The sequence below is a fragment of the Lissotriton vulgaris genome, chromosome 7, assembly GCF_964263255.1.
Source record: "Lissotriton vulgaris chromosome 7, aLisVul1.2, whole genome shotgun sequence".
In the NCBI taxonomy this organism is placed as follows: Eukaryota; Metazoa; Chordata; class Amphibia; order Caudata; family Salamandridae; genus Lissotriton; species Lissotriton vulgaris.
The window spans coordinates 693,821,361-693,845,839 of NC_141695.1; the positions used below are offsets into that span (position 1 = coordinate 693,821,361).

The 24,479-nt window shown below is 47.0% G+C and overlaps 1 protein-coding gene across 1 annotated transcript in view; it reads right to left on the reverse strand.

Annotated features, from left to right (window-relative positions):
- SMURF2 (SMAD specific E3 ubiquitin protein ligase 2) overlaps positions 1-24,479 on the reverse strand; it is a 1,116,208-nt gene that overhangs the window by 916,821 nt on the left and 174,908 nt on the right. The window lies entirely within an intron of this gene.

Below are 24,479 nucleotides of genomic sequence, written 5' to 3' on the forward strand. Positions count from 1 at the left end.
TCAGTCTGCGCGCGCGCGCGGGGCTCAGTCTGCGCGCGCGCGCGGCTCAGTCTGCGCGCGCGCGCGGGGCTCAGTCCGCGCGCGCGCGCGGGGCTCAGTCCGCGCGCGGGGCTCAGTCCGCGCGCGGGGCTCAGTCCGCGCGCGCGGGGGGCTCAGTCCGCGCGCGCGCGCGGGGCTCAGTCCGCGCGCGCGCGCGGGGCTCAGTCCGCGCGCGCGCGCGGGGCTCAGTCCGCGCGCGCGCGCGGGGCTCAGTCCGCGCGCGCGCGCGGGGCTCAGTCTGCGCGCGCGCGCGGGGCTCAGTCTGCGCGCGCGCGCGGGGCTCAGTCCGCGCGCGGGGCTCAGTCCGCGCGCGGGGCTCTGTCCGCGCGCGCGCGCGGGGCTCAGTCCGCGCGCGCGCGCGGGGCTCAGTCCGCGCGCGCGCGCGGGGCTCAGTCCGCGCGCGCGCGCGGGGCTCAGTCCGCGCGCGGGGCTCAGTCCGCGCGCGCGCGCGGGGCTCAGTCCGCGCGCGGGGCTCAGTCCGCGCGCGCGCGCGGGGCTCAGTCCGCGCGCGGGGCTCAGTCCGCGCGCGGGGCTCAGTCCGCGCGCGGGGGGCTCAGTCCGCGCGCGCGCGCGGGGCTCAGTCCGCGCGCGCGCGCGGGGCTCAGTCCGCGCGCGCGGGGCTCTGTCCGCGCGCGCGGGGCTCTGTGTGTGGCTGTGTGTGTGTGAGTGCGCGGCTCTGTGTGTGTCTGTGTGTGTGTGTGTGTCTGTGTGTGTGTGTGTGTGTGTGTGTGTGTGTGTGTGTGTGTGTGTGTGTGTGTGTGTGTGTGTGTGTGTGTGTGTGTGTGTCTCTGTGCGCGGCCCTGTCTGTGTGTGTGCGCGGCTCTGTGTGTGGCTCGGTCTGTGTGTGTGTGCGCGCGCGGGGCTCAGTCCGCGCGCGCGCGCGGGGCTCAGTCCGCGCGCGCGCGCGGGGCTCAGTCCGCGCGCGCGCGCGGGGCTCAGTCCGCGCGCGCGCGCGGCTCAGTCCGCGCGCGCGGGGCTCAGTCCGCGCGCGCGCGCGGGGCTCAGTCCGCGCGCGCGCGCGGGGCTCAGTCTGCGCGCGGGGCTCAGTCTGCGCGCGCGCGCGGGGCTCAGTCTGCGCGCGCGCGCGGGGCTCAGTCTGCGCGCGCGCGCGGGGCTCAGTCTGCGCGCGCGCGCGCGGGGCTCAGTCCGCGCGCGGGGCTCAGTCCGCGCGCGCGGGGCTCAGTCCGCGCGCGCGGCTCAGTCCGCGCGCGCGCGCGGGGCTCTGTCCGCGCGCGCGGGGCTCAGTCCGCGCGCGCGCGCGGGGCTCTGTCCGCGCGCGCGCGCGGGGCTCTGTCCGCGCGCGCGCGCGGGGCTCAGTCCGCGCGCGCGCGCGGGGCTCAGTCCGCGCGCGCGCGCGGGGCTCAGTCCGCGCGCGCGCGCGGGGCTCAGTCCGCGCGCGGGGCTCAGTCCGCGCGCGCGCGCGGGGCTCAGTCCGCGCGCGGGGCTCAGTCCGCGCGCGCGCGCGGGGCTCAGTCCGCGCGCGCGGGGCTCAGTCCGCGCGCGCGCGCGGGGCTCAGTCCGCGCGCGCGCGCGGGGCTCAGTCCGCGCGCGCGCGCGGGGCTCAGTCCGCGCGCGCGCGCGGGGCTCAGTCTGCGCGCGCGCGCGGGGCTCAGTCTGCGCGCGCGCGCGGGGCTCTGTCCGCGCGCAGGGCTCAGTCCGCGCGCGCGGGGGGCTCAGTCCGCGCGCGCGGGGGGCTCAGTCCGCGCGCGCGGGGGGCTCAGTCCGCGCGCGCGGGGCTCTGTCCGCGCGCGCGGGGCTCTGTCCGCGCGCGCGGGGCTCTGTCCGCGCGCGCGGGGCTCTGTGTGTGGCTGTGTGTGTGTGAGTGCGCGGCTCTGTGTGTGTCTGTGTGTGTGTGTGTCTGTGTGTGTGTGTGTGTGTGTGTGTGTGTGTGTGTGTGTGTGTGTGTGTGTGTGTGTGTGTGTGTGTGTGTGTGTGTGTGTCTCTGTGCGCGGCCCTGTCTGTGTGTGTGCGCGGCTCTGTGTGTGTGGCTCGGTCTGTGTGTGTGTGCGCGGTTCTGTGTGTGTGCGGCTCTGTGTGCGGCTGTGTGTGGCAGTGTGTGTGTGTGTGTGTGTGTGTGTGTGTGTGTGGGTTTGTTGTGCGCGGCTCTGTGTGCGGCTCTGTGTGTGTGTGCGCGGCGCTGTGTGTGTGCGCGGCGCTGTGTGTGTGTGCGCGCGGCGCTGTCTGTGTGTGTGTGTGTGCGCGGCGCTGTGTGTGTGCGCACGGCTCTGTGTGTGTGTGCGCACGGCTCTGTGTGTGTGCGGCTCTGTGTGTGTGCGGCTCTGTGTGTGTGTGTGTGTGTGTGTGTGTGTGTGTGTGTGTGTGGCTCTGCGCGCGGCCCTGTCTCTGTGTGTGTGCGGCTCTGCGCGCGGCCCTGTCTCTGTGTGTGTGTGTGTGCGGCTCTGCGCGCGGCCCTGTCTGTGTGTGTGCGCGGCTCTGTGCGCGCCTCTGTGTGTGTGCGACTCGGTCTGTGCGTGTGTGTGTGTGTGTGTGTGGCTCTGTGCGCGCCTCTGTGTGTGTGCGGCTCGGTCTGTGCGTGTGTGTGTGTGTGTGCGGCTCGGTGTGTGTGTGTGTGTGTGTGTGTGTGTGTGTGGGTGTGTGTGTGTGTGTGGGGCTCGGTCTGTGTGTGTGTGCGCGGTTCTGTGTGTGTGCGGCTCTGTGTGCGGCTGTGTGTGGCAGTGTGTGTGTGTGTGTGTGGGTTTGTTGTGCGCGGCTCTGTGTGCGGCTCTGTGTGTGTGTGCGCGGCGCTGTGTGTGTGCGCGGCGCTGTGTGTGTGTGTGCGCGGCGCTGTGTGTGTGTGCGCGCGGCGCTGTCTGTGTGTGTGTGTGTGTGCGCGGCGCTGTGTGTGTGCGCACGGCTCTGTGTGTGTGTGCGCACGGCTCTGTGTGTGTGCGGCTCTGTGTGTGTGTGTGTGTGTGCGCGGCTCTGCGCGCGGCCCTGTCTGTGTGTGTGTGCGGCTCTGTGTGTGTGCGGCTCTGCGCGCGGCCCTGTCTGTGTGTGTGTGCGGCTCTGCGCGCGGCCCTGTCTGTGTGTGTGTGCGGCTCTGCGCGCGGCCCTGTCTGTGTGTGTGTGCGGCTCTGCGCGCGGCCCTGTGTGTGTGTGCGGCTCTGCGCGCGGCCCTGTGTGTGTGTGTGCGGCTCGGTGTGTGTGTGTGTGTGTGTGTGTGTGTGTGTGTGTGTGTGTGTGTGTGTGTGTGTGTGTGTGTGTGTGTGTGTGTGTGTGTGTGTGTGTGTGTGTGTGTGTGTGTGTGTGTGTGTGTGTGTGTGTGTGTGTGTGTGTGTGTGTGTGTGTGTGTGTGTGTGTGTGTGTGTGTGTGTGTGTGTGTGTGTGTGTGTGTGTGTGTGTGTGTGTGTGCGTGTCTGCGTGTGTCTGCGTGTGTCTGCGTGTGTCTGCGTGTGTCTGCGTGTGTCTGCGTGTGTCTGCGTGTGTCTGCGTGTGTCTGTGTCCGTGAATACTCTCTACTGCTCACCTATTGCAATTGTAAATGACCATACCATTTATTTATGTTTAAAAAAAAAAAAATTTAAATGCCATGAGCAATGCCAATAGCTCTACCTTTAATAAAGCCGAGACCATTGCATTGTAAATGCTTGTTAACGTTTATGTCTCTTCACTAGCTAAAATTAGCGCAAAATGGGACATCCGCATCTGCTCTTATGCAGATGATACTCAATTGATGATTGCCCTTGATGGACACGAAAACACTAGGACTAGACTTACGAGCTGTCTCTTAGAAATGGCAATTTGGATGTCTGATCACGGTCTGAAATTAAACGCGGACAAATCGGATATCCTACTTCTAGTGTGGAACGCAACCTGGTGGCCGGCATCAATGGGTAATCAATGGGTAATGCCCCCTGCACTCAAAAAAGCTGCAAAAAATGTGGGCATTCTCGTTGATAGTGCCCTCTCCATGCAAGATCATATACGTGTTCTAAGTGGGAAAAGTTTTGCAACACTAAAATTGTTAAGAAGACTTTTCAAGTGGATCCCCTTGAATATCAGAAAACTATTGTCCAGGCCTTGCTCATAAGCAAGCTGGACTATGGGAATGCTCTATTTGTTGGCATGACAGACTACTTATTTTCACAACTACAGCTGGTTCAGAATGCGGCAGCCAAATTGGCATGCGGCAAGAGCAAGTACAGCTCAGCATCGGAATTTCTGAGGTCATTACACTGGCTCCCAATGAGACGGAGCCAATTTCAAATTGCTGAGCCATACCTACAAGGTCTTACACCATTTTGGCCCAAAGATCCTCCAAGATAGAGTCAAATTCTATGCTCCCGCAAGGAACTTGAGATCATGATTCCAGGCACAGATTAGGAAGTCCATAGTAGGTGGCCGCTCTTTTTCCTACCGTGGGGCCACATTATGTAATAAACTTCAGCTTGATCTCCAGCTCACTGATAGCTATTTAGCGTTTAGGAAAACATTTTAAACTAATTTGTTCCCTAAAGTTTGATCTACCACTAGCTACCCCCTTGAAGAACTCATCACTTGTGCTCTGCTCTCCTTTAGCGCTGTGATATCCTTTAGATTAATGCTTGCTCTTTATAGATAAAAATAAAATAAATACATTTCTTTACACGATTTGAAGAGACATACCATGACTTTAGTGGGCAGTCATTGACTGATGATACGGGTAAGCATTTGTTCGTCGACGAATTTGTGGACTACGTCTTCTCCAGTCTCCCTTTTGACTATGGCCCAGTATTATGAGCTTCAGGAATTGGAAGCAAAAGGCAAAGAGGATGAGAAGGTTAAGGATTTAAAGACGAAAGTTATCTTGGCTCAAGTACATGGTCCACCATTCAGGGGTAGTGGTAGAGGCGGCCGTGCAGTATATACCCCTGGTATACCCCCTTTCTCTCAAGTTCCTTTGTCCTCTGATCAGTGTGCTTATTGTAAAGAGATTGGACATTGGCATTCTGAGTGACCCCTTTTGCAAGGTCCGCAGTATCAACGGGGTAGAGGAAGCATGAGAGGACACCCAGGGAATTCAGGAGAAAGGGGAGGAATAGGAAATTGTACCAGGTTGGAGGCAGTTGAACATGGACCAAATTATTCGAATACTTTTGACAGACTTAATCAATATCAAATGTCAGATTATTCGGCTGATGGTCTTGGGGATTCTGATTATGCATAGGAATACCTAGGATGGGGTAAGGAACTGTTTGAGGTCCCAGTAGATCAGAAAGGTCCTTATGTTGATGCAAGCGTCTTGGGCTCCACTGATCAGTTTCTGGTTGATACAGGAGCTACTCGTACTGCTCTGTCTAAAAAATTGGTTCCTAGGGCTCCCCTGTCTGGGGCAATAATAACATCGATAGGATTTGATGGGACACCTACATCTAGCCCAGGGTCACAGCCACTTGCATTTAGTCTTGATAAATAAACTTCAGAATGTCCATTTTTTATTTCTTCTAACACGCTGAATCATATTGTGGCTATCGATATGCTCAAATATTTTCGTGCTACAATACGTTGTTCCCCAGAAGGTGTACACGTTATTTTAAATAATAACTATCCATTGGTTGAAAGGTCTTTTCTCATTAAACAAGATATTTCTCTGGCATCTTTACCTAGTACTTTAAGGGCTACATCAGATACCAATGTGGGGCAAATGGTTATTCCAACAGTACATATTCAAGTGAAGGAAGGTGCTTCATTGCCTCGACTGCCCCAATATAAAATATCTCTGGAAGGCGAAGAAGCATTGACGCACATTGTTCAGGATTTGATCAAGGTGGGGGTTGTGGAAGAAGTCCCTTATAATACCTGTAATAGCCCTATGCTTCCTATTTTGAAAAGAGACACTGATACTAAAATGTACAGATTCATTATTGATTTACGAGAGATTAACAAAATTGTGGTGCCTCAATACCCGGTAGTCTCTGACATCACCACACTTCTCACTATGGTTCCTCCTACTGTCACTACATTTAGTAACATTGATTTGAAAAAAGCATTTTTTTTTTAATTTTATTTAAAAGTTTTTTTGTATATACCAACATTAACAAAGAAAATTTACAGCACATTTGTTTACAGCTGACTTACATATCCTATTACTTCTGAAAATCCGTAAACCCAACATATATATAAACAACAAAGAGATAAGAGAAAAGAAGAAAAAAAGGAGTTTCAAGTTGCATTTTACAAATTGAATCAGGGAAGGAGAGAAAACGGGAAGAAAAGGAATAAGGTAAATGAAATCTTATAAGAAGGGGAAATCATAACCAAATGTCCTATCTTAGGTTTTACACCCTCCCCATTCTAGTTTTCCATAATTCTATAGGTTGCCATATCTTGCAACCTAATGTTCTTGCTCTCCGCCCCTTCCTACCGTATATTGCGCTTTCCAAGTTATATGTGGAGAGTAACCTTGCTAACCAAGTTTGAAAGGTTGGCGGAGCTCTATCCCGCCATGATTTAGCAATACAGATTCGCAATACTGCCATAGCAACAAACAGAAATTCTGTATAATGTCCGTCTTCCTCTATTATCAGCCCAAGCATTATCAGTTTTGGAACCAATAGTACTTGGATTCCTAGTGTACCTCCTAAAAAAAGACTTTATTGCCGCTTTTAAGGAGTATAATTGTGGGCATTCAGCAAACATATGGACTAGATCCGCATTGGTCGAATCACATCTCGGGCAGGTAGTTCCCGACGTGCCCCCCCCATTGTGCTATTCTAGCAGGGGTATGGTAAAGTGAAAACAGCGTTTTGTAATGTTGTGACTGGAGAGTGGCCGAGCATAAGACCGTGCGGCCTAGATCCAGTGAATCCTGAAAGTTCTCCTGTGACGAGCCTATTTTCTCCTCCCATTTTACAGCATACTTTCCCCTGTCATCTTCTTTCAATATATACAACTCCGCATACAGCTGTCGGATCGTACAGTAATGGCCACGCTGTACATATTCCATTATTTTGCATTCCCCAAACCCCAGTGTGCCCCCCTTTTTATTCATAAAATAGCTTCTGAGTTGTAGATACTTAAAAAAGCTCCTTCCATCTAGCTTATGCTTTGTTTGTAGCTCCTGAAACAGACGGATGCCTCCTTGAACGTAAATATCCCCTATTTTCCTAACACCCTTTTCCTCCCAATCCCTCATAACGGAGTCCCTGAATATGTCCCCCGGCAGTGAAGAGTTTGTATAAAGTAGAGTATATCTATTAAATCTCCCCAATCCTAGTATTTTAGATACTGCTTTCCAGACCTTATACGCTGCTTTCAGATTCTTGAATCTCGTGTGCCTAAAGTAGGTAAAATCAGATTGTATTTAAGAAGGCATTCGGGGCATCCCCTCCCATTAGTGCAGTATATACATTTTTGAGATTGATTCCTCCATCCCCCGGGTCTTGTTCTTGGCACCCTCCGCCTATCATCCACTGAAAGTACTGCAAAGCTGCTGCCCAATAATATAATCTGTGATCTGGGGCCCCCCATCCCCCCTTCTCTCTCTGTAGTGTGATGTATCTACAAGCTCTCCTCGTTTTCCCATGGGCCCAAATAAATCTGTTTAGCACTCCTTCCACTTTGGTGAACCAACTGTGTTCGAAAAAAAGCGGGATGGCCCTAAACATATAAAGAAATTTAGGGAAGGTAATCATTTTTATAGCATTTATTCTACCCATTAAAGTCAAGTGTAGGTTATGCAATCTTTTGGTGTTTTTCTTCACCTTTGTTATTAAGGGCACCATTTTCAACTCAACCAATTTATCCAAGTCCGTAGTGATTTTAATCCCTAAATAGGTTGCCTCAGATACTGTCCTAGTGTCCTGATATACCGTGTTATTATTTTGTACAATTTGAGTCTTCCCTTTATTGATTGAATACCCCGAAATTCTACCAAATTTTACAGCCTCCTCATTAATTTCCGTTATGGCCTTCCCTGGATCTGATGTAATGATTGCCACATCGTCTGCATAAGCAAACACTTTATATTCCCAATTGTGTAGTGTGATCGGGACTATATTGTTATTGCTAGTAAACCTCCGTAGAATAGGCTCTAAATATAGAGCAAATAATAGAGGTGAGGCGGGGCACCCCTGGCGTGTACCTCGTGTTATCCCTACCATTTCGGTATAATCTTTATTAATCCTTATCCTTGCTGTTGGTCCCATATACAAAGCCTGAATTGCTTTAATAAACCCCAGGCCAATCCCAGCCCAAGCCATCACCTTCCACAGATAGTTCCAGGAGACCCTGTCGAAGGCCTTCTCTGCATCCAGAAAAATTGCAGCGACAGGGTCCCCTGCAACTCCCACTGCATCGAATATAGTGATCATTTGACGTGTATGTTGGGTGGTCCCCTTTCCTGGTATAAACCCATGCTGTGTATCGATCACCAAACTCTCAATAACCCTACTCAATCTCTGTGCCAACGATTTGGAATGGATTTTGGCGTCCGCGTTCATAAGCGTGATTGGTCTATAAGACCCGGGTTCTATTGGAGGCTTATCCTTTTTTAGTATAACTATAATATCTGCCCCTGTCCAAGAGGGGGGGACTGATAAGCCCTGCTGTGCTAGCCCGAAAGTCCTATGCATATCTTCCCCCAACACCCCCCAGAAAGTCTTGTAGAATTCGGCCGGAATCTGGTCCGGCCCAGTGGCTTTACCCGATGGGAGTTTCTGTATGGCTTACTGTATTTCTATCAAAGTTAATGGTTGGTCAAGCTCCTCCTTCCCCTCTTCTGTTAATCTCACATGTGGAATCTCTGCAAGATAATTCAGGATATCAGCGTCTGATGTTGGGGGGCCCTGATCATATAGAGCCTCATAGAAATCCCTAAAGGTCTCTCTGATCTCTTCAGCCTTATTTGTGATGCATTTTTTTCAATACCTATTCATCCTGACAACCGTCATTTCTTCGGCTTCACTTTGAATAATAGATCATACAGATTCTGTAGAGCTTCACATGGGTATACAGAGAGTCCTAGCATTTTGTAGTATCGTGTCATTCCCTATGCTTTCCCTCTCTACCTCCATTAGAATGTTAATGTGATGCCTCTAACAGAATGTTGGTGATCTGCCTGACAGTTTACAGTTGGCTGGGCTGAGCACCATGTTGGATGCTCCTGGTGGGGTCTCCCTTTACATCTTGGAATAAAGCATCACTAAATACTACTCTACGTGTGGACTTTTCATCATTACATTCATGGCGACGATCTAAACAAAGAACCTACACCTGTCAAGTCTGGAAGAACTTCAAGCTGTGTGAAATTAAGAAAAGAAACAAGAAAGGAAGGTCCTCAAGCAACAAGAAAAGTTACCCCAACTGCCAGCATGACCCCACCAGTGACCTACAACCGGTCACCCTCAGCAGTCTGGCAGTCGTCCTGTGTAACAGTGAGTCAAACATTTTTAAAATGGAGCTGTGCCCTGACTTTGGGTAAGCGTGCCTGTTGTGACTTTGGGAGTCACGTTTATTCCTCACATGAGGGCAAGCATTTGATTGGGCAATTTTGTATTTTGTCCTACTTTCAAGGAGAGCCAACGTCCTATTTGCAAGGAATGCGTTTTTTTTGTGGTTTTGGAGCTGCTTCATCAAGAAAAAACCCTTAACTTGTCAGCTCCTGACTCATCCTGTGCTGTGCCTTTTCTTGAGGAAAATGATTTTATTGGGAAATGTTTGGTTTTTGTCGTATTTACAAGGAGAGCCACTGTCCTATTTACAAGGAGAATCTACATCATGCTATGTTGGAGCTGTGCCTTTTAAGGGTTAAACCAGAATCGTTTTTGCTCCTGGCTCATCCTGTGTTATGCCCTTACAGGAGATTTGGCATTGACTTTATTCATCTGCGCTGTTTGGGGAAGAATTCTGCCTAACCTAGTATGGTTATATGTCCAACTGTCAAAATGCGTTCTTTTTAAAGTGCACTAAGCACCGTGTGTTTTCTCTGCAGCCTCACCAAGGATCTTTCCTGCTGATTTTATTAGACCACACGTTGTCTAGATTGCGCAGTAAAGAATTATTTTTTTTTGGCCTTTTACAAACGTGACTAAAAGCAATTTCGATCATCATGGCATTCCAGAGTTTAAAAGCTGTTGTGGTGGTGATACTATTTAGGTTCATTATTTTTTACAGAGGCTTTTGAGAGAAAAACGAGCCTCTGTAGCTATCATCAGTTCAACTGTCAGTGTTCCTCATTTGAAAATCGCAGCGCGTGTGTGCACGCTCTCACCTGCTGCTGACATGGAGCTCCTGTGACGCTTCGTCCTTTCTGCCTGTTCTCCCGATGTGGTTCGGTGCAAAGGAGCGCCGTGAGCCACTCAGCTGTGCGTCAATGTGCGTGCCGCCATCTCTCATTTGGAAGTCTTCTGCGTGGTGTTTTCCCAACGCTGTTTACGTGGTCTGCCACAATTTCATTTTGAGCATTTCTCATTCGTTTTCTGCTGTCTGCCTTTTGTTTAGTCAGCAGAATGCAGCTGACATCGAGACCGTTTGAGCGCTGTGATTTAATACAAGGTACTGTTCTTTTACTTCATAGAATGCCGGAGATGGGATATTTTTGTCTGTAATGAAAGTATTCTCCTCGGGGGCATAGATCGAGCTCCGGCGAGCGTGGATCGAGCTCCGGCTATTCAAAACGATTTTGTTTTCATTCCTGTGCTGCACTTTTTCAAAGCATTTATGTGATTTTCATTAAGCAGACGTGCAGAGCTTTCATCTCCAATTTGCTGTGTTTATTTGTTAGGAATAGCACTTTGTAGGTACAAGGCGGCAAGAAGGGTATTTACTGCTGTTTATGTTACATACACTTTGTATTTATTTTTGACAATCCTGTTCCTCTATTGATTCATATTTAATACAACTTTGATATGCTTTGCATGCCATGTTTCCATGTTGTGTACAACAGTGTTTTGCTATTATTGCACTTGCAGTGGGTTTTAGTCCCAGCTGATCCATTAATCACATCCTCATGTTATATGTTTTTTTTGGGGGGGATTGTCCGATGTTTGTGCTCGCAGTGGGTTTTAGTCCCATCTGCTTTAATTACTATTGATGGGTTCCTAGTCCCATTTAAACACAGTGGGTTTGAGTCCCACCTGTGTAGTTTAAATGTTTGTAATGGGTCCGAGTCCCAATTACTTACAGTGGGTTTAAGTCCCATCTGTATTATTTATGTGTTGGCATTGGGTTATAGTCCCATTTGCTAACTGTGGGTTTCAGTCCCACATGTTTAATTTTTGCATTGAGTTTTTGTCCCTTTTGCTTATATTGCAATGTTTTTCTTATGGGTTCTAGTCCCATTTTTCTTGCAATGGGTTACAGTCCCATTTCTTTGTTGTAGTGGGTTTCAGTCCCATCTACTTGATGACATGTTTTTGCTATGGGGTTCATGTCCCTTTTTGCTGTTGTGGGTCTTAGTCCCACCTGACACTACGTCAGTTGTTTACAGGGTTTTGGTGCCCTTTTGGGTGTGTGTATTTTCAGTCTCCTTCAGTGGAGCTATGCTTTGGTGTATTTTTAGTCTCCTTCAGAGGAGCTATGCTAGGGTTTATAGTCCTTTTGCATTATTGTATTTTTCTTTCACATTTAGATTTAAAAAGTTTTACATCATATTTAGCTTATGCTTTCTATTTATGAGCTTTTATACTTTTTATCCTAAATATGTTCGGATTTACATGTATTTAGATGCTATGTACTTTTATTGCAACTTCTCTTGCACTATTATCTCTTTCATTACATTATTGTATTTTGCTTAGTGGTAATAGTGTTTTCGTGCGGTTTCACCTCTACTTTTCCTTTTGTTCTTTTCTTTTCTGTTTACTTCCTTTGGTCTTTTCCTTTTAGTCCTGTGAGAAGAGAGGATGGTCTATATGGTGTAAGAAGGGTAGATGGTTCATACGTTTTTTTCCATTCTTCTATCTTGTTCTCTTTTTAAGTTGTCCCTCTTTTCTGTTCTTCTTTTTCCGCTTTCGCTCATTCTACTTGCCTTCATTTTCTCAGTTCTCCGTTCCTGTTTTAAGCTTTTTGTTTTCTATTAAGGAGAGAGGATAATGTAGTATCTTGTCATTCCCTATGCTTTCCCTCTCTACCTCCGTTAGAATGTTAATGTGATGCATCTAACAGAATGTTGGTGATCTGCCTGACAGATTACAGTTGGCTGGGCTGAGCACCATGTTGGATGCACCTGGTGGGGTCTCCCTTTACATCTTGGAATAAAGCATCACTAAATACTACTCTATGTGTGGACTTTTCATCATTCCACATTTATAGCCAGGCATTGAAAAGGCTGCTTGATTCTTTTCCTGTGCCAAAAGGGGTGGCTCTTATTCGATATGTCGACATCTTGTTGGATGCTGATACCCCTGAACAGTGTGAAGGACCACTGTTGTTATTATCCGTCCTTGCCTCTCATCATCACAAAGACTCTCGGAAGAAATTGCAATTTCGTAGACAGCAGGTTACCTATTTAGGTCACCTCCTGTCTAAGGAGGGGGGCATGCACTCACACCAGATCGCATTCAGACCATTTTAGACACTCATGTGCGTTGGCAATCACTGTGATATCCTGGTCACCGAGAAAGGACAAGCTGCGTCACCTGAAGGATTCCTGGTGCATTTCGATATCAGCTGCGACCTAGGAAGAAAGACACTCCGTTGCTGAAAAAGACTATTTCAGCCACTGTCCTGGGTGGTTAAAGCCCGACTACAAAGTGGGGTAGCCTTTTAGTGACTGCTCGTCTCAACGTCAGTGAAGAAATCAACGTCTGCCCAGGACCTTAGAGCACCATCTGTTTTGTTGTTTGCCAAGGAAGATTAGCTCGCCTAAGAAGGAGATTGCTGCGACAATGTGCAACGGCTGTACAATCTGCATTCTTGGTCTAACTTTGACTGTTGCCGTCATCACTACTGTAATGTGGGTAGTGGAGGAAGTAATGCCTGGAAACTCCTTACCTAACATTACTGTTACATCACTTGCTGCAAAAGAGCATCATTTTGATTTGCCACAACATGAACAGGGATACTGGCAAAATCTGAGAAAATTCATTTTTTCAAATGTTGCATCAGACACCAGCTAAACAATGCTACTAACTGTTGGGTTTGTGGCAAGATTCCTCCTCATCAGAACATAAAAGGAATCCTGTGGTCAATGCTGCCATTCTATCAGAATGGCTCATGCCCAGCTTGGTTCAAACTTCTACATGCCTCTAATGAACAAAGTCGGTTACCCCAACGAAGATAGGGACCCACAAGCAAAAGGGACTGCTTTAGAAATAGAAGAATATAGTAAATTAAGTGCAGAAACAAACTATGTGTATTCAAATTCCAGGTTGGCTAAAGGAAATGGACCCCTTGTTATCTGTTGCCTGACCACTGGCCCCCTTTGTGTACAAAGAACAGGCGATGTGCCAGTGGGCCACAGTAACTGTACTGCAGATGTCTATGAGAGGCCGAAGTAGCTTCCTTGCATTACATCACATTTATTTTTGTGAAACTAAGGCCTACTACTTCCTACATAGAATTGTTCTCATCAATTTGACACTACAAAATCTTATACATAGGGGCTCACTATATCATCCACTTCCAAACTCACTCAGTCAATTAAAAATCTTCATAGCAGAAAGCACAGAAAAAGAGACATTTCCATCAAAAGCCTTCCCCAACAATTAATACCCCTTCCCACCCAAATCAAAGATTTACTTAAGGAATTGTTACAATAAAATCACATAAAAAATAAGACTTCCACCGACAGTGCATTAGTGACACAAAGCGTTGCAGCTCAAGATATCTTTAAATTCCATATACACCTGCACAGTCCTTCAGCATAATGAGCATCTCCTTATTTTAAAAACATGCCATATAAAAAGTGCAATGGAATAACAAACCAGAGGACAGTGTAATTGTTGAAAACACAAAAGCGCTAGTCTACACTGGATAAACGTGAAAACCTTAAAAAGTGCCTATAAAATATTTCCTCTAAGACCATCATAAAAGGGGGAAACAATAGGGAATGGGAACGGCTTTTAAATGTAAAATTGTCTTTTTATCTGTGCTTTATGCTACAGAAATGTAGCGAATAAAGATCTTTGACTAACTTACACTGTCAATTAGCAACTTCTTTAAATGTAAAGGTAAATCCTTATTTGCAAAGCGCGAACTACTCACCCTTACGGGTCTCATGGCACTGGGGGCCGTCGTGGAAATTAAGTGAGCTATTTCCCAGAGTAACATAGTGCTGAGCTGAGCTGCCCCTGGAGCCGGGGATCGACCCGTGAACCATGTGCTCCGAAGTCAGATGCCCTGGCCGCTGCACCACACCTCAACAGCCTTATGATTCAATAGCTCCCGCCTGAAAACTTTATTTGCAGGCTGACAGCCATGATTTATTTTCAGACATTGCTGCTCTACTTGAAATTAATGCAAACTTTCAAAAGGCAGCAGCAGAATCCTTTGTTGAACTTAATCCTGTACAGGCATCACTAAGATATTTGTGATGTAATCTTTCTGCGAATAGATGGATTTCATCAGCCAGTGGTGGCTCACCTTTAGATATCTAGCACTGAGGGCCTAACAAATTACCTGAAGTGTGACAGAGGGATTAAAGCTATGCAGCCCCATCTTCTGAGAGCTTCAAGAGGGCGCCCTACAAATGCATCTGTGGCTGGCTGAGCAGCTGATATGTACAGTTTAAGCTTTTTGAAACAAAAATTGAAGGAATGCTTGTCTTAATAAGTTACTTGCAACTGCTTGGGCTGCATGTCAATCCATGCTTTTTAACCAGATTTGTCATTAGATTTGTCATTCTAGGCAGATTAGCCATATGCAAATCAGCTCCAATACGAACAGTCCAGACCGAACTGCCAGACAATGTCCACTTCCAGACAGGAACACAAGGAACCGCAGTCTAGTTTCACCCCACATAGGCCTCAACAGTGATGTACAGCTCGAGTCCTGAGGCACAACAACCATGGAACCTATATCATGAAGTGCACAAAACTTTATCGGCAAAAAAAGGAGAGAGAAAAAGGAAAATAACTACACACTCTAGCTACAGTTCTGGTACAACACACCTAGACGGATCAATTGCAGGAGCTCAATCAACTAATACTGAACAGAGAGTGCGTACTCCAGAGGCTTAAATAATCAAAAGGCAGGTGCTAGGGACACAATATAATCACACACTGAAGGTCAAGCGAAGAACATTCAAACAGAAGGGGTAGTATACTTGGACCAGGTACCATTTACCAAACTGTGTTGGGTGTAACATTTTAACAGAGGTGCAGAGAATAGTCTGTTGTACTTAAAATGGCCATTTACTGTACGAAATAATACAACCTATCCATATCCATACTAATATTATAAAGAGAGAGCCCAACCCTTTGAGGCGGGTAATCTCAGTAACCACAGCAACAATCACAACACCCAATACAGCGTTGGAAAGTGCAGTTGCAGAAGAAGAAAATAGGATTTGCAGACGGCCACCATATAAATTTTTTGTTTTAATTGTTTTTATTAACTTTTCAAGAAACAGTGGTGTTCATCACAATCATACAGTGCAAGACATACAATTGTACCGTAGGACACCATATACATTTAAAAGGTAAAAGAACCGTGCCAGCAAAGTAGTCGCGTTGTGCTGTGGCCGTGGGCTGGGGGCGTGACTAACGCTGGGGGAGTGTGGTACGGCCATCACATCGTGGGTGTGTGCTGGGGGCGTGACAAATGCTGGGGGCGTGACAAACGCTGGGGTCGTGTGTACGCCCTTCATGCCATGTGAGTCGTACATACAAGCGCCAATTACTTTGCTGCGCAGCATCAAGGGGCACGCTGGGGGTGTGACACGCTGGGGGCGTGAGAAACGCTAGGGGCGTGTGTCCGGCCTTCATGCCATGTGAACGAAATTGCGCCGCATCAAGGGGAACGCTGGGGGCGTGAGAAACGCTGGGGGCGTGTGCTACATTGCGCCCTTCATCCCATGTGGGTCGTACATTAATCAGAAGATCGTCTGCTGTGGCCGTGTGCTGGGGGCATGACAAACGCGTTCAGCTGGAGGCCTGGTAAGTAACATTACTGCAGCCTCTCCTGCGCGTTGTTACTGAACTCTCTCATTCAACTAAATTAGACGCGCCTACTACCATCAACCAGGGCTCTAGCCGGGCTCAGGCTGCGGATCAGTACACTAATTACACGCGCCTGATAACATCAACCAGGGCTGCACCTGGGCTTCAAGCGGGGGAACACACGCCTACTAACATCAAACAGGCATGCATCTGGGCCTCAAGCACGGGGACACACAAATTAGCGTGTCTGCTGGGACAATTACTGCACGCTCTCCTACTCGCCGTCACTGAACTCTCTCATTAAACGGATGTACCCGCGGCTGATAACTCTCATTTAACATTACACACGCCTGCTAACATCAACCAGGGCTGCAGCTGGCCCTTCTCCGTCCCTATTCTAATGAAACAAAGAATGTTGTCTATCGCGAGATTTTAAAATAAATTGCCCTTGCCAAATACACACATTACACACATTCTATTTCATACCTGGACAACGTCGGGACAGGCTGCTAGTGTTTTATAAATGTAAAGGAAAATGCTACCTACCAGTATGCATCTGTTCTTGGCATGTAAGGCTGCAGACATTCATATCTTAGCATAGATTGCCGCCTAGTGTTTGGTCCGGATGTTTGCACCTTGTGGTCTTGGAAAAGTCAAGTATCACAAGATAGGTGACTCCTCCCTTGGACTACAGTGCACATGGGCATCTTCTCCATCTTCAGATTGTTTTTCGCCATTGTGGCAAAGATGGAGTATAGAAAAGTAAGAGATGACCATGTAAATGTATGTTAAGAAGGTAACCCTGCAGCTATGACAGGCACCGGGGAGGAGGGTGGGCGATATGAATGTCAGCAGCCCTACATGCCAAGAACAGATACATACTGGTAAGTAGCATTTTCTGTTCGAGGCATGTGGGCTGCTGAATTCATATCTTAGCATAGACTGTATAGCAGTTTCTCCTCTAGCTGTGGTTACCTGTACCAGCTGCAGTGGTTTGAAAAAGAGTTTTAAGACCAGCCTGGCCTACAGCAGTCTGTTGCTTAGCTTGCACGTCAACACAGTAGTGTTTAGTGAAAGTGTGTATGGTAGACCATGTAGCTGCACTACATATGTCTTCTAGGGGGATATTTCCTAGGAAAGCCATGGATGCCCCCATTTTGCGCGTGGAGTGTGCTCTTGGGGGAACTGTTAAAGTGTGCTTTGCTTTTTGATAGCATATTTGAATGCATTTAACGATCCATCTGTCTATTCCTGTCTTGGAAATGGGATTACCCTTATGTTGTGGTGAAAAGGCAACAAATAGTTGCTTTGGCTTTTTGAATGATTTGTTCTGTCAACATAATATAGCAGAGCTCTTATAACGTCTAGTGTGTGTAGACCTCTTTCAGCTACTGATTGCCGGGTTTGTACGGAGTACTACCTTATTGTGGTGTATTTGCATGAAAGGTTCCTGAATGGTTACCGCCTGTCGCTCACTTACTCGCCTAAGGGAGGTAATGGCAATTAAAAAAGCCACCTTCCATGTTAAGAATTGTAGTTCACATGAATGAAGTGGTTCGAAGGGAGGTCCCATGAGTCTGGTAAGTACTATGTTTAGGTTCCAGACTGGAGACGGTGGATGCTTCGGAGGGATAATTCTTTTAAGTCCTTCCATAAAAGCTTTGATAGGTGGTATTCTAAACAGGGAGACATGTTGTCTGTTTTGAATATATGCTGCTATAGCAGCAAGGTGTAGCCTTGAGGAGTATGCTAGGTTACATCTTTGAAGATGTAGCAGGTAACAAATTAAGTTTTGGATGGAGGCATCCAATGGATTGATTTGATTATTATTACAATAGATTACAAATCTTTTCCACTAAGCTGCGTAGCATGCTCTGGTAGTGGTACGCCTTGCTTCCTTGATAATGTTCATGCAGTCGGGAGGCAAGTTAAGATATCCGAACTCTAAGACCTTAGGAGCCAGATCGCTAGGTTCATCTGATTGGGATCTGGGTGCCTGATTTCTCCACGGTTCTGTGTTAGCAATTGTGGCGAAAGGCGGGGACTACAGAGAGTTCCAGGAGTGTTGTGTATCATGGCTGTCTTGCCCATGTGGGAGCAACTAGGATCATTGATTGTGACTGATGCCTTAGTTTGCGTGCCATCAATGGAATCAGTGGGGTTGGTGGAAAAGCGTACGCAAATCTGCCTGACCAGTTCATCCATATCGCATTGCCTTGTGACAACGGGTGTGGGAACCTGGCGGCAAAGGACGGGAATTTTGAGTTTTCGTTTGTGGCAAACAGATCTATTTCTGGATGTCCCCACTTTTGGAAGAATGGTTGAAGAACTTGAGGGTGAATCTCTCATTCGTGTACTTGTTGACTGTGTCGGCTCAGTAGATCTGCTGGACTGTGTCGGCTCAGTAGATCTGCTATCTGATTGTCTATTCCTGGGAGACGTTCTGCCAGGAGATAAATATTTTGTGGAATCGCCCACTTCCATATGTGTTGTGCTAGGTGAGACAGCTGCAGAGAGTGTGTCCCTCCCTTTTTTTGGATGTAGTACATTGCGGTCATGTGTTCCGTCCGGATTAACACAGCCTTGTTGTACAAGTATTTCTGAAAGGCTTTCATCTCTAGAAATACTGCCAGTAACTCTAAGTGGTTTATATGTAGTGTCTTCTGTTTGACTATCCAGAGACCTTGGACAGTGTATTGAAGGAGATGGGCTCCCAACCTGTCAGTGATGCGTCCGCTGTTGAAACTACTTGTGGAACTGGCTCTTGGAACAGTCGCCCCTTGGAAAGGTTTTGTGGGTTCCACCATTGTAGAGAGTTTTAAATGTGACTGTCTACCAACACTAGGTCTTTTAATTGTCCTTGAGCCTGGTTCCACTGCCCTGCTAGGCATTCTTGTAAGGGACACATGCGAAGGCGAGAATGAGGGACGATTAATATGCAGGGGGCCATCATGCCTATAAGCTGCATGAACACTCGAGCTGGTAGAGAGTGTTGTATCTGAAATTTTTGATTGAGAGATTGTATGTTGGCTCTCCTGGCTGGATTTGGATATGCCTTTCCCACTGAGGTATTTACTGTAGCTCCGAGATATTGTTGTATATGGGAGGGTTGCAGATGTGATTTTGGGTAATTTATGGAAAACCCTAGACTGTGCAGTAGCTGGATTGTCTGTGAGGTATGGCTGGCACACTGTGCGTATGAGTTGGCTTTTATGAGCCAATCGCCGAGGTAGGGGAACAGATGGATGTGTTGCCTTCTGAGGTGTACTGCTACTACTGCTAGGCATTTTGTAAAAACCCTTGGTGCTGTAGTTACCCCGAAGGGGAGAACTTTGAATTGGTAGTGTTGACCTTCGATTGTGAACCTGAGATATCTCCTGTGAGCTGGATGTATAGGGATGTGAAAGTATGCATCCTTGAGGTTTAATGTAGCAAGGAAGTCGCCTTGCTGGAGCAGTGGGAGCACTTGTTGTAAAGTGATCATATGGAAATGCTCTGATAGTATGTATTGGTTCAGAGGTCTTAGGTCCAATATTGGTCTGAGGGATCCGTCTTTTTTGGGGATGAGCAAATATAGAGAATATACTCCTGTCCGTTGATGTTGAAATGGCACCTTTTTATAGCATGGAGAGTACCTATTGTTGTAACAGCGTGATGTGTTCTTTGTACATTGGACGGTGTTTGGGCGGTATGTTGGGTGGAGTAGAAATGAGTTCCAGGCAGTAACCATACTGGATAATTTGTCTCACCCACCTGTCTGTAGTGATGGCCTTCCAGACTGGTAGGAATTGTGTTATTCGCCCTCTGACTAGTGTTAAATAGTCTGGAGGGAGTGTGAACAAGTCACTGTTTGGTGGTGGTGGAGGCTCTGGTGTTGTTACCACCACGTCCTCTGCCTTTGTTATTGTTCCCTCTATAACCTCCTCTATTGGAGCCTCTATTAAAGGTGCTTTGTGTAGTACTTTTAAATGAGGAAGAGGCCTGGGATGTGTTGCCTCTGCCTGAGCCTCGAAAAGAGGAGCGACGAAAGGAGCTTCGAGACTGTTGAAATTGAAGTGCACCCATGGACTTAGCGGTGTCAGTATCTTTTTTCATCTTTTCTAAGATGGTATCCACTGCAGGTCCAAACAAGAAATCCTGGTTAATGGGTTGATTAAGTATGGGAGACTGCACTTCATTCTTAAATCCAGAAATGCGGAGCCAGGCATGCAGGCGTAGTAACACACTAGTGTTGACAGACCTAGCGGATGTATCCGCTACATCAAGGGCGCATTTAATTGATGCATTGGTGATTAATTTCCCTTCCTGTATTAATGCATTTGCTTTTGCCTTATAGGGTTCTGGTAGGTGTTGTAATAACCCTTCCAGTTCATCATAGTGTGCTCTGTCATAGCGTGCTAGGAGAGCTTATGTATTGGCAATTCTCCATGTATTAGCCGCTTGAGAAGCTACTCTATTGCCTGAGGCTTCTAAAATCTTTGACTCCTTGTCTGGAGGGGGGGCATCACCTGTTTGCAAATTTGCTCTTTTCCTAGCGTTGGAAACAACTAGAGTCTAGTGGTAGCTGAACCTTGATATAGGAGGGGTCTGTAGGGGCTGGTTTATATTTCTTTTCAATTCTTTCATTGAGTACACGCACTCTAGCTGGGTCTTTAAAGATGTCTGATGCATGCTTTAGTACTCCCTTTAACACAGGTAGTATACGTACAGTCTTCTCTGATGTTGGGAAGATGTTAAATAGGAAATCCTCCTCTAAAGGGTCAGTGTGCATGTCTACGCCATGATACTGAGCTGCTCTGTCTACTAGCTGGTTAAAAGAGACAGTGTTGTCAGTAAGAGATGGCTTTGTGGGTTATGTGGAGGGATCGGGAACGGGTTGTGTATCCTATGGGTCATCAGGGTAGTTTTGATCGTCCTATGTGGTATCTTGGTTTCCTTGATCGTCAGGGTCCATAAAATCCTGTTGAGGATCTTCACCCATGTCTTCTCCCTCATCATAATGTGGAGGTGTAGGAGAATATGGAAGAGTGAAAGGAGGAGGTGTAAAAGGTCTTGAAGGGGATGTCCCAAAGTAATTTTTTTTAGGAGGAACAGGAGAAGGAGCTTCAGTGTCCAGTCTTCGCTTGTTTTTACTGTAAACTGCTATATGTCCTGTTTCAGGTTCTATATACAGTCTATTTTGGCCTGGGCTCAAGGGATCAGGATGAAAAAGTTATTCTACTGTCCGTGGCTTTGGCGCCGAGATTTTTGGATCGGTCGCTTTCTTGTCCTTATGTTTCCGTGAAGCTGTATCCGGCTCGACGTCTTGTCAACTCGACAGCTGTTTTCGGGTTGACGTTCTTGTTCGACTCAACGGTCTTTTTCGACTCTACTGTCTTTTTAGGCTCGATGAGCCTTTTCGGTTTGACGATTTTTTTCTAGTCAACTGCCTTTTTCGGTTCGACGGCCTTCTTCGGCTCGGCGGTACTCTTCAGATCGACGCCTTTCTTCGGGTCGATACCTTTTTTCGGGTCGACGACCTTTTCCGTGTTGATGCTCTTTTTCGGGTCGGCGAGTCTTTTAGTGTCGGTGCCCGTTCTCGGCTCTGTGGCCTTTTTTGAATCGACAGTCTTTTTGGGAAATGTTTTACTTGGTACCGGTGTACCGGAAGGCTTGGGTGTAGTCTTTGTAGCAGAGCCGGAAGGCGGGGCTTTGAAGCTATGTTTCGGTCTCGGCTAAGGCTTTTGGGCGATGCTTTGACTGGAGCCTTGGATAGAGGTGGAGGCAGGGTAGGGGCTTTGGTACTCACGGTTTGCCCCGGTGTGATCTCATCATCGGAGTCTGACTGGTCTTCTACGGTGACTAGCTCTAAGTCGGAGTCCGCTGCCTCTGGAAGTTCATGTTCGTCCTTGAAAATGTTTTCTGGTGCCTGCCGCTGCATCTCTAGTCGGGCAGCTCTTCAGTTCCGGATAGTCTTCTTCGACCGGAACTGAGCACAAGCTGGGCAGTTTTCTTTGTTGTGCTCCGGAAATAGGCACCTGTTGCATACGGTATGCTTGTAGGTATGTGGAAACTTGGATCGACATTGTGGGCATCTTTTGAACTGGGTCCTTTCCATCGGCAGGAGGCCCATGTGGCATCGAAAAGGCCAAACGGCCCAAGTCGACGATCAGATATAGATTGAAGGAGTTGTTGAATCGAGGGATACCGAGCGGAAACAATACCATCGAAAGTTTAAGGTTTTCGGCCTTTGAATCTTGGAAAACTTCGGTCCAGAAGTTGGAGTTGTCGAAGTGCATCCGAACCCAATGGCGGAGAAAAACTATCTGAAGATGGAGAAGATGGAGAAGATGCCCATGCGCACTGTATTCCAGGGAAGGAGTCACCTATCTCGTGATACTTCGAAGACTCTTCCAAGACAACAAGGTGCAAACATCCAGACCGGATGTACGCCATTACCACGCACACTTTTACAACGCGTTCCATTACAACGCGGTTGTAACAACGCAAGTCGTTACAACGACTTGCGTTGGGGGGGCGCAAATTAAAAAAAATTAATTTACTATTCCAACACCAGTCACCGTGGATAGTAGGGAAGGTGTTGGGATAGTAAATTAAATGATTTACTATCCTTGAGCGCCACCCAGCGCAATTCGTTGTAACAACTTTCGTTGTTATGACCGCGTGGTAATGGTACGGCGTTGTAACGCTTGCGTTGTAAACGTCGCATACCATCCAGACACAACACTAGGCGGCGATCTATGCTAATATGAATTCAGCAGCCAACCTGCCTCGAACAAACAGTTTCCCTTGGCTACAAAAATTTAAATCCTCATTAATGTGTGGCAAAGCAAAGTGTAAAATGCAAACAACATTGATACAGACATACACTATAGAATCAAAACTGAGAGAACAATTTTTTGACCTGTAAAAATGTACTTACCTATGCATCAAACAAAATGTCTACTTATAAGCATAGAATCACATTTAGCAATTATATAAATTTGCCACATTAAGTACACTTTGAAAGTCAGACTAAATAAATTAACATCTGTGAAAAATGTATAATGAAACTCAGTACAAAGACATTAAGCATTAATAACGAGCTTATACATGAAAATCAGGCCCCAACCTGGAGGCTAGTGGAAGGAAACAGACAAACTACAAATCTAGTCGTAAACCAGGTAAATGTTTTAAGCAAAACAATAAAATATTACCAAATGGATCTAAAAAGCGTTTTTGAAAATGTACATCTCACTTTGTTCACTTGTCAATGGATGGAAAGGATCTCTTCTTAAAAACGATTCAACAACAACACACCATAATCTCCAAAACAATAAGAATCAGCACTCTTGCTTCAAGAAATGAGATGCTGTAACAACACTCGTGCAACCATTTACATAACATCTGTTGAAGTTACACAATTAAGGATCGATATAACAACAAGCAATTTACCTTTCCTGAAATAGGGACATTCCCTGTCACCTAAATGCATGTATCACCTCCTTATCACCACTTCCTGTTCTTAGAGAACGGGATTGTCCTTAGTTCTTTCAAATCCGCTCTCACCATTCTCAAAAACATTACATTAGCACCAACTATGGAACAAGATATACCAATACTCTTGTTTTCTGGAATAATCTTACAAAACACCACTTTATATGAACATAAGTTCTAAATTGTTCATAATAAAATTCCTGCCGGTGGGTCACATTGTAGGCATATTAATCATCAATTAATCATCATAGCTACTCCAACACATTAACCTATGTGAAATTGGAAACTATAAAAGATGTCTTTTTGCCATTCCTAGTTGTATAAATCTCACTAAATGAAAATAGTTAATTGCATTTCACACAGGGGCTGAAATGTAAAGGAGAAATGCAAGTATAATAGGGTATGAGATGGAGGGGTCCAAGGGGTGGGTATCCAATATATTCACATGAGGAATCAGCACAAGCAAGATTCAATCCAGCTTTTCATCCATTGTGTCATAGTTTGCAAATCTCTTTTGGTGTTTATTTGAACATAAATATACCACCTCAATTCATACCATTAGTAGCAGCTACATATAAATACTGAGACATAGTAGAAGTCAAAGATTAACCTGCAGTGTTGGTTCAAAAAGAATAGTACATCATTTCAGACTACTGTGTTCTCTACAGATTGGGATCAATGAGAATACAAACAGTATCTCTGTAAATGATAGAGACTAACTTTAAAGATGTGGAGTGAGCTTCCCACAATGAAGTCAAGAATGGAGGAATTGTACCCTAGCACCCACATCTCGTTTTAGCTTTTCCCATAATTTACATTTTTCACAATTGTCCCTGCCATTTTTACAAGTTAATTGCATCAGTCTAGGACATTTTTAGGGTTCAGAGCCAATCATAAAGGACTGGAGAGGGTTTCCAAACACTGCCTACATTTGACTGCAAATACTTC